This window comes from Ovis aries, chromosome 24, assembly GCF_016772045.2.
Source record: "Ovis aries strain OAR_USU_Benz2616 breed Rambouillet chromosome 24, ARS-UI_Ramb_v3.0, whole genome shotgun sequence".
NCBI lineage: Eukaryota > Metazoa > Chordata > Mammalia > Artiodactyla > Bovidae > Ovis > Ovis aries.
In genome coordinates, this window is record NC_056077.1 from 22,529,964 (window position 1) to 22,546,196 (window position 16,233).

The 16,233-nt window shown below is 45.7% G+C and overlaps 1 protein-coding gene across 1 annotated transcript in view; it reads left to right on the forward strand.

The window, feature by feature from the left end:
• The window catches only part of CACNG3 (calcium voltage-gated channel auxiliary subunit gamma 3), a 96,977-nt gene that overhangs the window by 64,589 nt on the left and 16,155 nt on the right, over positions 1–16,233 (forward strand). The gene's annotated exons all lie outside the window — the stretch shown is intronic.

Here is a 16,233-nt window from a genome sequence, read left to right on the forward strand (position 1 = left end):
GCACTGCGGGAGACATGGGTTTGATCCCTGAGTTGGGAAGATCCTCCGGAGGAGGACATGGGAACCCACTCTAGTATTCTTGCCTGGAGAATCCCCATGGACAGAGGAGCCTAGAGGGCTACAGTCCAGGGGGTTGCAAAGAGTCGGACACAACTGAAGGAGTAAGCACTGATAACTTCAGATGCCCTCCTCAGGGTAGGTAGGGGCATCCCTATCCCATCTCTCTCTCTCTCTCTCTCTCTCTCTCTCTCTCTCTCTCTCTCTCTCTCTCTCTCTCTCTCTCACACACACACACACACACACACACACTTGCCCTTAGACTCATCCCACCCAGAGACACCCCTGCCTCACCCCCATCATACTGCAGCTTAGAAAGACTCCAGTGGGTGAGTGGGCAGGGAGAACGGAGGATCTAGAGGAAGAGGCCACACCTTCTTCCTCCTGCCCAGATAGGGGAGAAACCATCACATCCACACAGGTTACAGGGAGGCAGCCAGCCTCTGTACTTTGCAGAACTAAATCCCAGGATGGAGTTTGCTCCAAACGCCAGAACTATTCCTGGATGTCAGGTGCAGTTAATGGTTGCAATGGCAACCACCCATGCTTAATGACTAGAAGAGAGTTAAAGATGCTGGATAAATGTCAGGGCCCAGGATGGATTTGCTGGGAGCAGATCTGCTCGTGCTGGGCAGAGTTGCCCAGTGAAGGTTGAAATGAGCAGTTTAGGGTAGCTGGAAAGATATGCAGGAGACTCTCTCTCTCTCTTCTCAGGTTAGTGGAGTCAGAATGGCGCAAAATGTCAAAAAGTGTAGATTTCTACATGGACAGTTTCTACATAGACTCCAGGTTTGGGTTTGATCCTGCAACATGTTCTCAGAGATTGCAGGGGGTGTAAATCTAAGTCCAGGTCCTTGAAGAATTAAAAGATGTCACTTTATATTAAAAAAAGAAAAACTTTTCTGGAGGGTTTCCCAGGTGGCACTAGTGGTAAAGAATCTGCCTGCCAATGCAGGAGATGTAAGAGACCTGGGTTCTATCCCTGGGTCAGGAAGATCCCCAGGAGGAGGGCATGGCAACCCACTCCAGTATTCCTGCCTGGAGAATCCCAGGGACAGAGGAGTCTGCAGGGCTACAGTCCAAAGAGTCATAGAGAGTCGGACAAGACTAAAGCAACTTAGCACACATGCACGTAAACTTTTCTGGATTATTTTTTAAATTAAGAGAATGCCAAATTAGTGCAGAAAAAACAGCCTTTTGTAAAGATGATGTCAAGAAAATGAGATGATAAGCCCCAGACTGGGAGAAAGTATCTGCCAAAGACACATCTGATAAAGGGCTGTTACCCAAAATATATGAAGAACTCTTGAAACACGTATATTACCATATGTTAAATAGATGACCAGTACAAGTTCGATGCATGAAGCAGGACACTCAAAGCTGATGCTCTGGGACAACCCAGAGAGACAGGGTGGAGAAGGAGGTGGGAGGGGGTTCAGGATGGGAGGGACACAGGTGTACCCATGGCTGATTCATGTCAACCTATGGCAAAAACCACCACAATATTGTAAAGTAATTAGCCTCAAATTAACTAATTTTAAAAAAAGAACTCTTAAAGACCAACATTAAGAAAACAAGGAGCTTGATTTTAAAATGGGCCAAAAACTATAACAAATATGTTGCTAAACTCAGATTAAAACAATGAGATAGCACCAAGCACCTAGTAGAACGGCTGAAACCCAGAAGGCTGACACCAGCAAAAGCGGGTGAGCAGCAGAAACTCTCATGCATTGCTTCTGGGCTGTGCTAAGTCACTTCCTCGCGTCCGACTCTCCTATGGACTACTGCCCTCCAGGCTCCTCTGTCCATGGGATTAGTGGGTTGCCATGCCCTCCTCCAGCGGATCTTCCCAACCCAGGAATCGAACTTGTGTGTCTTCATGTTTTCCTGCGTTGGCAGGTGAGTTCCTTAACACTAGCACCACCTGGGAAGCATTGCTGGTGAGAATGCAAAATGGAACAGCTACTTTGGAGGACAGTTTGGTGCTTTCTTACAGAGTAAATATACACTTAACCATACAATCCAGCAATCATATAGCTTGGTATTTATCCAAATACTCCTTGGTATTTATATCTACACAGCAACCTACACATGGATATTTATAGCAACCGTGTTCACAATCGCCAAAAACCTGGAAGCAATCAAGACGTCCTTCAGTATGCACGTATGCGTGCGTGTCGTGTCCGACTTCGTGCCACGCGTGGACTGTAGCCCACCAGGCTCCTCTGTCCATGGGATTCTCCAGGCAAGAATACTGGAGTGGGTTCCCATGCTCTCTTCCAGGGGATCTTCTCGATCTAGGGAGAGAATCCACGTCTCTTACATCTCCTGCACTGGGGGGTGGGTTCTTTACCTCTAGCGCCACCTAGGAAACCCGTCCTTCAGTATGTGAGTGGATAAACTGTCGCACATCCGAACAATAGAATATTGTTCAGTACAGAGAAAAAAGCTATGAAGCCATGTAAAGGCATGGAGGAATCTTTAAAAAAAATTTTTTTCATTGTGGTAAAAGTCACGTAATATAAAATACACTGTTTTGACTATATGTGACTGTACAGTTCAGCAGCACGAAGTACATTCACATTGCTGGACCTCTCTCACCAGCATCCATCTCCTGAATTTTTCACCTTCCTAAGCTGAAACTCTGTCCCCATTAAACAGTGACTCCCATTCCCCCTTCCCCCTTCCCCATCCCCTGGTCCCTGGCATCTACTAACGTGCTTCCTTTTTTTAACTTTTTATTTTGTATTAGAGTATAACTGATTAACAATCGTGTGATAGTTTCAGGTATGCAGCAGAGTGACTCGGCCATACGTATATACCAGTGTACTTTCCGATTCCATGAATTTGACTATTCTAGGTACCTCGTACAAGTGGAATCAAGCACTATTTGTCGGCACCTAAAGTATATTGGAATGCACTTTTAAGGTTAACTTAACATATGTCCTACCAACAAACTGTATCTTCTTTTTATTCCCCCCTGTGCTATACAGTAGGTTCTCATTAGTTATCTGTTTTAGATGGTTGGATGGCATCACTGACTTGATGGACGCGAGTCTGAGTGAACTCCGGGAATTGGTGATGGACGGGGAGGCCTGGCTTGCTGCAATTCATGGGGTCTCAAAGAGTTGGACACGACTGAGCGACTCAACTGAACTGAACTGAATGTAGCTGCTGCTGCTGCTAAGTTGCTTCAGTCGTGTCTGACTCTGTGCGATCCCATAGACGGCAGCCCACCAGGCTCCTCTGTCCCTAGGATTCTCCAGGCAAGAATACTGGAGTGGGTTGCCATTTCTTTCTCCAATGCATGAAAGTGAAAAGGGAAAGTGAAGTCGCTCAGTGGTGTCTGACTCTTCGTGACCCCATGGACTGCAGCCTACCAGGCTCCTCTGTCCATGGGATTTTCCAGGCAAGAGTCCTGGAGTGGAGTGGCATTGCGGAGGTGGGATAAATTGGGAGATTGGGACTGACATGGAGGAATCTTAAACGCATGTTGCTACATGACAGAAACTGCATGATGTTCCAACTATATGACACTGGAAAAGGCACAGCAAAAGGAGACAGTAAAAGGAATAGTGGTCGGCAGGGGTCAGGAGAGAGATGGATGAATAGGTGAAGCATGAAGCATTTTTTAACATTAATTAATTTATTTTAATTGGAGGATAATTTCTTTACAATATCGTGGTGGTTTTGCTGTCCATCGACATGAATCACCCACGGTGCACATGTGTTTCCCCATCCTGAACCCCCCTTCCACCAGCCTCCCCACCCCATCCCTCTGGGTTATCCCAGAGGACCAGCTTTGAAAGCCCTGTTTCATGCAGCGAACTTGCACTGGTCTTTTATTTCACATATGGTGATATACATGTTTCAGTGCTATTCTCTCAAGTCATCCCACCCTCGCCTTCTCCCACATAGTCCAAAAGTCTGTTCTTTACATCTGTGTCTCCTTTGGTGCCTTGCATATAGGATCATCGTTACTGTCTTTCTAAATTCCATACGTATGCGTTAATAAATTGTATTGGTCTTTCTCTTTCTGACTTACTTCACTGGCACAGAGGATTTTTTTAAGGCAGTGAAAACTACTCTGTGTGATACTATAATGATAGATACGCACTGTTAGATACTTGTCTGGACCCAAAGAATATACAACATCAAGAATGAAATAGAATATATGAATTTGAGTGATAACGATGTGTCAGTGTGGGTTACACAGTGTAACCCATGTGTCATCGGTTATAACAACGGCACCATTCTGGAGGGGATGCAGATGAAGGTAAAGTAATGACTGTGTGGCACAGGAGGGTATCAGAAATCTCTGGACCTTGCCCTCAAGTTTGTTCTGAATCTAATACTGCTCTAAAAAGTACAATCTATTGAAAAAATAACAATAACTTTTTGAACCCCACAACTCCACCTGTTACATTGTAAGTGTGCCATTTACATGCTGCTTGCTGCTGCTGCTGCTAAGTCGCTTCAGTCGTGTCCGACTCTGTGTGACCCCATAGACGGCAGCCCGCCTGGCTCCCCCGTCCCTGGGATTCTCCAGGCAGGAACACTGGAGTGGGTTGCCATTTCCTTCTCCAATGCATGAAGGTGAAAAGGGAAAGTGAAGTCACTGACCCGTGTTAAAGAGCACATGCAGGGAGCCAGAAGTAGGCTCCAAGTTGCACAATGGATGTTTCTCAGGTCTGCCAGTGTGTCTCTGCGACGCTGTGTGGCTCTGCCCTTGGGAACTGCTAGCACCTGGGAATGCGAGGCCGAGTCCAAGGGATCGGCTGCTCTGAGCTCCCCGCTCAGGGCAGGGACTCAGGGCTGTGTGATGCTCCCTTGTTGAAACACACACACACACACACACACACACACGTGTATGGCCTCAACCTCAACCTTGTAAGAGGGAATTGCTTTCCACAGACCCCTGCAAACCCTATCTGGACCTGCTCCACAGTCGAGGTCTCACAAACACAGAGGTCAAGTTCTTTGTGTGTGTGACAATGATCGTGTGTCTGTCTGGCTGCAGAATGTGGCTCTTAGACTCTGGTGAACCTTGGAATCCTGCAAGAGCCTGCTAACAAGCAGTTTCTCACACTCTCCCTAACTCACTGCCTTGTGTAGAGAGCCCAAGAATACACTTCTGTTTTCCTAACAAGAGCCCAGGTGATTCTCATGTGGATGTGCCCAGCTTTTCCAGGAATTCAGAGAAAAAGGGTTTTCCCCAGAACCTCTGCCATGGACATTTGTTTGGTCTGAAAACAGATGAGTTCTTTGACTACTGCCAATGCTTGCCAAGGTGAGATTAAGATGATTGTTCACTAAAATGGTTATGGGGATCACCCCCCACTCTCATAGATAATCTGATGTTAAAGTAATAATAAAGTGAAGTCACTCAGTCATGTCCAACTCTTGGCGACCCCATGGACGGTAGCCTACCAGTCTCCTCCGTCCATGGGATTTTCCAGGCAAGAGTACTGGAGTGGGTTGCCATTTTCTTCTCCAGGGGATCTTCCCGACCCAGGGATCAAACCTGGGTCTCTCACATTGTAGGCAGACGCTTTACCATGTGAGCCACCAGGGAAGTGCAAAATAGTAATACTAAGCTGTTAAATAAGGAAACACAGCACATTTCAGGATTTTTTTCCATACTATTTTAATTTTGTTGTTCAGTCACTAAGTCGTGTCTGACTCTGCGACTCTGTGAACTGCAGCATGCCAGCTTCCTTGTCCTTCACTATCTCCCAGAGTTTGCTCGAACTCATGTCCATTGAGTCGGTGATGCCATCCAACCATGTCATGCTCTGTCACCCCCTTCTCCTCTTGCCCTCAGTCTTTCCCAGCATCAGGGTCTTTTCCAATGAGTCACCTCTTCAGCTGGCCAAAGTACTGAAGCTTCCTCAGCATCAGTCCTTCCAATGAATATTCAAGATTGATTTCCTTTAGGATTGACTGGTTTGATCTGTGTTGTCCAAGGAACTCTCAAGAGCCTTCTCCGGCACCACAAATCAAAAGCATCAATTCTTTAGCTATTTTAATGATATTTTGTAAAAGTCAAATATTGATTAATTTCCCATTCTCATTTTTTCCTTTCTCTGTTTTTACCCCTGCTTTCCTGGTACTGCCAAATACATAGCTTAGCCTGCCTAGTTGGCAGAACTAGGCGTTCTACATCAGTGCCTATGAAGTTTCAGGTGCCAAACTGGGCATCCAAAACACAGAAGTGGAGAGAACTGCTGTCTTGGCTAGGATGGGCCAGGCTCTTGACTCTGCACTTCAGAACCAGCTAGGCCCCAGGCTTTGGGTTAGAATGGAGTTCCAGCTGGGCCTGCAATTAACCAAATAATTAAAGGCCACAAATAATTTTTACCCCAAACCCAGTGAAGGGGCTAATCAAGCAAAATGCCCAATGTCAGGCTCTGCAGAAATAAATCAGACCTAGAACTGGTGCAGAAGAGGACAGACAGCACCACAGGCCCCTGCTCTGAGCTCAACTTTCTGCACTTGGTTCAAAGGCAGGACACTTGCTTGATCAGGCATCTCCCTCCGGGTGGATGTGGCTGGACTCTGGCTGGACCATTGTTCCTCTCCCATCACCAGTTACTTCTTCAGAAGGTTCAGGATAGCTTTCAATGATTCCTCTGATGATGCTCTTCTCTTCCTGTGCCTCTGCAAGCCCCTGCCACCTTCTAAGAGATCTAAAACTGTAAATCAGATTGTGTTTCTCACCTATGTAAAGCCCTCCAGAAGCATGGACCACACACCTCTCCAGCTCCCAGCCCTGACCTCAGAGGGACTCCATCCTCTGGCTCCTCTGTGGACCTGGTCTTGTCCTGTCCCCCCCTTACTCACTCTGCTCCCTGCACTTCCCTCGATTCTAGAAACACGCTCCATATTACCCTGCCTTGGGGCCTTTGCATTTGGGGTGCCCTCTTCCTAGAAAGTTCTTCCCTCACATCTTCAAATCTTGTCACTCAGGTAATCTTCACAGAGAAGATTTCCCTGTTCACCCAATCTTACGAGTCTCCCCCTCTCCTCCCAAGACACTCTCTCTCTGGGAATTATTATTTTCATGGCATTTATCACTATCTGAAATCACCTTTTCCATTTTTACAGAAATCTCTGTTTCGTTTATTTATTCATTCACTGTTGGTCCCTCACCACTAGGCTATAACAGGCTTGAGCTCCGGAACCTAGTCTGTTTCATTCACTGGTGAATCCGGTGGGCCCAGGACACAGCTTAATGCAAACCAGGCACCTTGGCAGACATCTGTTGAACAAAAGACTGAATCTGGATGTGCACCAACAGCAGTTCAGGAGCCTCAGAAGAGCCTGTTTATTTCTCCTTAATTTGCTCATTCCTATTAGGAGCCATGAGCCATAATTGCTGTACCCCCAAGTGCTGTGTCTTGCTCAAAGACACCTAGTTCAGGGTCCTCATTATCAGTGAATTCATTATCCAAATCCTGCACACGCGAGGCTGCATGGATGAGCCAGCAAACTCTGTCTTACTGTGAATGTGTGACCTGACCATTCATAAAATCAATCTCTGCTCAAACACACCCCCAGCCCCATCCCACCGCACCCCTGTTGAATACCCTGCAGTTCATGGTCACGGCCAGGCAGCCTCTCTCTCTGATTGCTAGCTCATGTCAACACGAGACCAAACAATGCAAATAGGAGGCAAAAATGATTGCAAAGTGAAAATGGGTATCTTGCAGCATAGTCAGGACTTCACAAGATGGATGTGAAGGTTGTTGGGGATTTGGTGGCATGGGGTGACATGAGCCCAGCAGGAGGGCGCCGGTTAACAATGAGAGAAGAGGAAACTGACAAGAGTGATGATGCGATAGGCGCGTCCCAGCCATTTGAATATCAAAGGATTAAGAGGAGCCCTTGAGAAAATGATGACATGCTCAAACATTTTTCACAAAAATGACCCACTTTATGATCCAGCTCTGAAAGTCAGACTTTATAATCCAGCTGGGAAAGCGAAGGATTTCGTATTGCACCATCCTGAGATTGTATCAGACAAAGGTGCCCCCTCCCACCAAAAACCCACACAACCGACTGGGCACTGAGGCTGGGCTGGGTGGGGCTGGCTAGGAGCATCCACCCCCAACCTGAGCACATGGTCACTGTCCAGAGACTGCTCAGAAGTGATCCTTTGTCAGGTCAGATGGCGCCACAGCCACCAACTTCTGCCCCAGGACTATCAACATGGGCTGCTCACAGTCCACGGGAGGTGGATGGTGGGGGACCCACCTGAAGACCACTGAGGAGCTCTGCCAGTCTGATTTCCTCCCTTCAGAGGATGGACATCCTGTGGACAACTGCCCTCCATTCAGGGTCTCCCTTCAGGACTGCACACTTGAAAAAAGGAAGGTTGATTTGAATGACTCTCTCACTTCCCCTGGTCTTTCTGCTCTGAGTCTGATATTTCCCATCTTGAAGCCAAAACCACTGAGATCAGAGCTGTCTTTAGCTGACCCAGAAAAGCTCTGTCGGGCCCTTGCCCAAACGTGGTACAGCCGGCAGTCTAGGCCTGTTCCTGCTGGGGTGTGGCGGCTCCTCAGGCTTCCTGCCTGGCTCATCTCTATGTGGGATCACACGTGTGCACACGCCCACACACAGGTCTGTGCATGTATAGACACGTCCATGTGAGGGTGGCAGGGAGAAGAAACGATCTCCAGCTTCCCCATGGCTTCTTCTCCCCCTATGCGCCGAATAGTTAGTAATAACATTAATAGCTGTCCCTTGGTTTGGGTTGTTTTTTTTTTTTTTTTTTTCGGGGGATGGGATGCAATGGGAGTCATACCACGTGGCATGCAGAGTCGTAGTTCCCCAGCCAGGGATTGAACCTGCGTCCCCTGCATTGGAAGCTTCGAGCCTGAACCACTGGACTGCCAGGGAAGTCCCAGTAACTGTCCTTTGTTAACACCCTTCTTGGGGCTCAGCACTATGTTAGTACCATTTAGGGGACTTTGCTAAGACCTCAGGCTCTGAAGTTAGATCTTGGTTTTAGGCCTCAGGTTTCCTGTCTATAAGTGGATTGATTGGATTAACACACACATAATAGTAACCATCGATCTAAAGCTCTAGACAAATATTAACTCTTAATCCTCATTAAACCCCACAAGCTATATACCACCAGTATTCTCAGTTTACAGACAGGAAACTGAGATACACGTCAGTTCAGTGACTTGCAACACAGCCAGCACTCACAGTCAGGCAGTTTGGCTCCAGAATCCATGCTCCTCACTCCAATCTCCAACCAGCAGGAGAGCCTGCTTTATAGGGTTGCAAGCACTACCCAAAGATCCCTTAACTTGATGCATGGCACAGGGCACATCTAAACAAACATCAGGTAATATACTTATTTCTTTGAGAAGTTATTTGCAGATTATTGTTTTCTTACAGGAGACTGAGGCTCAGTGGAATAAATAAGTCATCCAAGGTCACTCAACCAATGAGTTAGTCAGTGGTAGAACAGAGATTTGAACTCAGGCCTGAGGGCTCCAAAGCTTTGTTCTTATGACTGTGCCACTGGAAAACCTCTTTCTAAGTCAAATATATACGTGCTGAAGAGGTTGTTGTTCAGTTGCTCAGTCGTGTCTGATTCTATGTGACCCCATGGATGCCAGGCTTTCCTGTCGTTCACTGTCTCCCGGGGTTTGCTCAAACTCACGTCCACCGGTGATGCCATCCAACCATCTCATTTTCTGTCGCCCTCTTCTCCTCCTGCCCCCAATCTTTCCCAGAATCAGGATCTTTTCCAGTGAGTCAGTTCTTCATATCAGGTGATCCAAAGTATTGGAGCCTTAGCATCAGTCCCTTCAATAAATATTCAGGACTGATCTCCTTTAGGATTGACCGGTTGGATCTCCTTGCAGTCCAAGGGACTCTCAAGAGTCTTCTCCAGCACCACAATTTGAAAGCATCAATTCTTTGGTGCTCAGCCTTCTTTATGGTCCAACTCTCACATCCATACATGACTATTGGAAAAACCATAACTTTGACTATGTGGACCTTTGTTGGCACAGTGATGTCTCTGCTTTTTAATATGCAAAGTTCATCATTTTTTTTTCCTAAGGAGCAAGTGACTTTTAATTTCATGGTTGCAGTTACCATCTATAGTGATTTTGGAGTGCAAGAACATAAAGTCTGTCACTGTTTTCATTGTTTCCCCATCTATTTGCCATGAAGTGATGGGATCGGATGCTATGATCTTTGTTGTTTGAATGTTGAGTTTTAAGCCAACTTTTTCACTCTTTTCTTTCACTTTCATCAAGAGGTTCTTTAGTTTCTCTTCACTTTGTGCCAATTTCATCTGCATAGCTGAGATTATTGATATTTCTCCCAACAATCTTGATTCCAGCTTGTGTTTCCTCCAACGCAGCATTTAACATGATGTACACTGCATACAAGTTAAATAAGCAGGGTGACAATATAGAGCCTTGATGTACTGACATCAAGGGAGTAATCTGGAATTAGTCCATTGTTCCATGTCCAGTTCTAACTATTGTTTCTTGACCTGCATACAGGTTTCTCAGGAGGAAGGTAAGGTGTCTGGTATTCCCATCTCTTAAAGGGTACAGCCTTTATTTCTCCAAATTACAAGAATCTGACTTGTTTGTAAAAATTCCAGAAAAGTATATTCAATATTTTATAATAACCTATAAGGGAAAAGAAGCTGAGAAAAATGGATATGTGTGTGTGTATAAACTAACACAGTGTTGTAAATCAACTATGCTTCAGTTTAAAAGAACTTGAAAAAAAAAAAAAAGGAATTCCAAGCAAAGCAGCCTAATCCCCACTTCACGATTGTTGATGGCCATTTCCCAAGATCAGGCTGGGTGCCCACGGTACTCAGATCTGAAAGGAAATACTCAGGATGGAGACTGAGCCAGGGAACGTGGAAACACCACTTTCCCTGGAGATATGTGACAAGGCCTTTATGAGTTAAAAGCACAAACATCCCATTTTCTGGGCTCCCTCCCCAGCCTGGCTGCCTCCCTTGCATGTCTGGAAGCCCATCAAGGCCATGTAGATCCTTTAGGTTACCTCGACCCTAAGGAAGAGATGGAGGCGACCTTGGTCCTTGTGCAACCCAGCCTCCGAGATATTCCATAGACCTCGGTGCTCAAAGGACAGCTTGAAGGGCAGCTGATGGACCCAGTAACACCCCCACAAGAAGCCCTCTTCCACCCACTGGCCTCCTTTCTGTTCCCCAAGCTCATTCCCAACCCCAGAGCCTTGGCACTTGCACTGCCCTTGGCCTGGAAAGCCCTTTCTCGGCTCTTCACACCACTGACTCCTTCTCTGCACTCAGGTCTGAGCTCATATGTTCCCCTGGACCACCCTGCCCCAAGTTGCCAACCATCTCCCCTACCATCACATTATCCTGTAGGTTTCTTTACAGCAAAGTTTTCTTATTCTTTTATTGAATAGTCTATAGACTCTCTTTTCCAGCGAGGATATAAATTCTGAGGACCAGAATCTTCTCTGTCTTGGCCACTAGTCAATTCCTAGGACTTAAAACAGCTCTGGTACACCGTGGGTGTTTGATAAATTTGGGGGAAGGATGGAAAGAAGGAAAGGAAGGAAGGAGGGAGGGAGGGAGGGAGCGGGAGGTTGAAGCAATCAATCTTCACAGCCCAGTTCTCATGCCTGCCCTGCCCCAGGTATCCATCACCTTATCACCTGTCACCAGTGGCTACTGGATCTGTCTCCCAGACCAGCCACCATCGATCCCCTTAACACCTTGAACTACTCAGAGGACCCAAATGAGTTTTTCTTTCACTCACTCCCTCTGATCATCTCACAAGTTATTCTACTGTGCCTGGAGCCACACACTTCCCTTACTCTGATTAACTTTTAATTAACCTTCAGATCTCAGTTTAGACATGATTTCATTCAACATTCAGTTAACACAAATCACTCTACGAAGTTATCAAGTGAGAGAATTTTTGGGCGATGAAGGAAGCGCTTTTACTTTAATCTTATGCCTTTTCTATATATTACTGTTTGCATTTTCTAACTACGTACATATATATTCTTTTAGTTTAACAGGGGTTATCTGAATACGGAATAATGGATTGCTTCTTATTTTCTTTGTAACATTTCTCTGCTTTGAAAAAAATATCCTAATAAATGTACTTTGTCAATGTCAGTACCACAATGACTTAATTATTACAGCTTTGTTTTATGGTTTAATATCTTACCAGGAGCCACCTTCCTGCCTTCTTTCATTCATCTACTATTTTTTTCATAGTGAATTGCCTCCAGCTTTCATTACCAAATAGACTATTCGATCACCTGGAAAGAAATGATCATTTTACCCTATGTTTTATTGTGTATAACTCTTAATTCTGTTTTATTTCTTCTTGTTCCGGAGCTTGTAGAACCATGGTACATAATAGAGGCAATTGTGGCCATTCATATCTCATTCTTGATTGTAATGGGACTATTTCTAGGGTTTGACCTTTGAAAAGGATTGTTGGTTTAAAGGAGGTGCCTCCCTCATAGGAAAGAAGTATTCTTCTATTGTCAGAGCCAGAGATGAGCCATTAGTGTAAACTTCTCTGCAGGATGAGGCTTGTTGTCACCCCAAATCCAGTCCTTGTAATTACACGTCAGCACGTCAGGAAATCTCTCTTGGGTCTCCCTGTCATTCCAAAGCTCTTTTTGGGGTCCTGAGGTCTGTGAGTTCTCACAGCCTAGCTGCCTATGTGCTCTACTTGGGGTTCCCATCACCTCTCACCTGTAACTGCTGGTCTGTCTCCTAGACCACCCACTACCGAGCCCTCTCCTGGTGAACCACATTCCTGGTTTCTGCTTCTCTCAGCCCCAGTGTCTTAGCCTCAGCTGTACTAAGACAGTGCTTATCTCTGTATCCTGACTTCATCCTTGCAGGATACCTGTTTTCAGCATCTCTCTTGGCTCCACCCTCAGCAATTCATGGGCAAGTCCAATCCCATCCTTTGTTTTCCTTAGATTTTACTGATGTGGGGAAATACTGATGAGAAAATATAAGTGAGAATAAGAACGGCAAAATCTTGATTTTTTTAAAAAAACTATTTGTGTGTTACAGCCTGGGGGGTGCGGGGAGAAGGCTGGAAGGAAACATACAGAAATGCTAAACAGTGGTTATTTCTGGGAGCTGGCAATATGCTACTTGTATGAATGGCCAAGTTCACTTTTTGATGAGTGTATGACTTATGGTGCCAGCAGCTTCATTTTGAGTGTGGAGTCTTCCTCAGGGAAAGTCTTGATTCCCTTTCCTTTTGTATTGCTTTTTAAAATCTCATCATGGCACCAATGTGTCTCTTCTGGTTCTAAAATACCTCCCCAAGCCAATGGTAGGAATAGTTATAATTTATTGAGTTCTTACTATGTGCCAGGAACTATACTAAGTGCCTTACATCATTGCCTGATTAAGAGTTCTGTAGGAACTGCTGAGTACAGCGCTACTATTACAGCCTCGATTAATTCTCATGACAACCTCATGAAGTTATTATTGTTATTATCTTCATTCTGTAGGAGAAGAAGAAATTGAGATTTGGAGAGGTAATTCACCACAGGTAGCTCAAGTGACGTAGAGCCGGGTGGGGACTTTGGCCAACTATAGAAACTCACATCCAGTCCAAAGCTGGGGAGGGGTTACTGATCCCTAGGTGCTGGGGATTGTTTTCACATGGACACGTGGGACAGAACGCCCCATTGCTCAAGAGAAGCTGCTAATCAGATTTTCCTGGGACATATCCTGAATTTTAAATTGCAGCAATATACTTATAAAAATATACAGGACTTCCCTGGTGGTCCAGTGATAAAGAATCCACCTGCCAGTGCAGGGGACATGGGTTCGATCCCTACTCTGGGAAGATTCCACATGTTCAGGAGCAACTAGGCCCATGAGTCACAGCTACTGAACCTGCACCCTAGAGCCTGGGAGCTGCAACTACTGAAGCCCACGTGCCCTAGAGCCCATGCTCTGCAACAAGAGGAGCCGCCGCAAAGAGAGACGCCACCTATCCCCAAGCCTCCCCAACTAGAGCAAGCCCACGAGCAAGCCCACATGCAGCAAATACGACCCAGCACGGCCAAACGTAATTAATTCAAAAATATTCTTAAAATGTAAAATCAAAATACAATAAAATACAAGTGGGAAACAGAACATAAACAAACACACCAAACAGAACATTCTGCAGTCCAAATTTGCCCTAGATGAACATTATCTGCTTCAGAAGCTCCAGCTTGGATTAAGTTCTCCAGCCCCAAGAAGGCCCATTTGTTTCCCATTTTTGCCCCCACCGCAGTTTGTACACAGTCCGTGTCTCACTCTTTGCAACCTCATGGACTATAACATACCAGGCTTCTCTGTCCATGGGATTCTTCAGGTGAGAATACTGGAGTGGGTTGCCATGCCCTCCTCTAGGGGATCTTCCCAACTCAGGGATCAAACCTACATCTCTTATGTCCCCTGCATCGGCAGGTGGCTTCTTTACCACCAGAGCCACCTGGGAAGCCTCCTTAGGCAAACAGTCAATAATTTCGGCTTTGCTGTCTCTACCACAACTTCTCAGCTCTGCCATTTTGGCACAAAAACCGTAAACAAACGGGCATGGCTGGGTTTCAATATGATTTTATTTACAGACTCTGAAAGTTGAATTTCATCGTTTTTTTTTTTCTTTTAATGTACCATGAACAACATTCTTCTTTTGATTTTTCCAACCATCTACATATGCAAAAAACAGCCTCAGCTAGTAGGCTGTACAAAACCGGTGGTGTGATGCTTTAGACAACTTAAAATTCTTGACCGTTTCTCCAGGAGCCACTGGTGTTTGCTGGCTCTGCGTCCTAGTTTCAAGCTGCCTTAAGCCACCTTAGGTAAGGTGCATTTCACAAGCAGATGCGGGCATGTGTGTAGCTCTCTAGTCCCTTGTGGTTCTGACTGGTCTGCTTCAGTAGTTTTCACATTTAATCTTCAGCTGAACTTTTCCTTCCTATGAAATCTCTTGTTGAGAATGTGAAATAGCTATTAATAGGTGGTCCTACAACCACGCTTCTTGCCCTGCCCAGTGGCCTCTGATGTAAATCCTGGAAAAAGCATGCTGCGGCTAAGTCGCTTCAGTCGTGACCAACTCTGTGCGACCCCATAGATGGCTGCCCACTATGCTCCTCCATCCCTGGGATTCTCTAGGCAAGAATACTGGAGTGGGTTGCCATTTCCTTCTCCAATGCATGAAAGTAAAAAGTGAAAGTGAAGTCGCTCAGTCGTGTCCCACTCCCAGCAACCCCATGGACTGCAGCCTACCAGGCTCCTCCATCCATGGGATTTTCCAGGCAAGAGTACCGGAGTGGCTTGCCATTGCCTTCTCCAATAGTGGATGGAAAAACCACCATCCTGTGGTCTGGTTTATAACAGTGGATGAACCATGAAATGGTCATAGAGCCATCTGGCAAAGGACTTTGCTTACGACTCTAAAATGTGTTGAAGACAGTGCAGTTCTGAGTAGTGATTATGACCTTGGCTTGGGAGTCTGAAAGACTTACATTTGAGTATGTCACTTGTACCTGTGTCCTTGGGGAAATCACCTGCTTTATAGATTTCCTCATCTGTGAAATAGGGCTCATAATACCAGGTACCTCACCAGGCTGTCTTGAGTGCTAGAGAGGATAAAACCTGTAAAGTATTTAGAATGGCATGTGGTACACGGTAAGAGCTTCACATGTGTGACTTATTCTGATTTGTTATCCAGCCAGGTGGAAGGCAGTGGGGCTTAAAAACAAACAGGAATCTGTGGCTGAAAGTCTCAAATCCAAACAAGAAAAAGGAAGGCCTTTTCTCAATATCAGGGAAGAGTTCTGAGTTTGTCCTTCTTCCAAGAATTTCTTTGAGTCTTCAAGCCTTCTCTCCAAGACTCCCCTTCTTGGTTCTGAGTCCCTTCTCTACCTGAATAGTGGAGAATCAGAACCAAGAGAATGGGCTCATATCGCATGGCATTTTCTGTGAAATGCCTCTGGTTTGGGGCATACTTGTAGTGTGGGTTAAATACATGGCACTCCTCAAGACAAGGAAGCAACCTAAATGTCCATCAGCAGAGGAACGGATAAAGAGGATGTGGTACGTATACACAATGGGACGCTACTTAGCCATTTAAAAGGATGAAATAATGCTGTTTG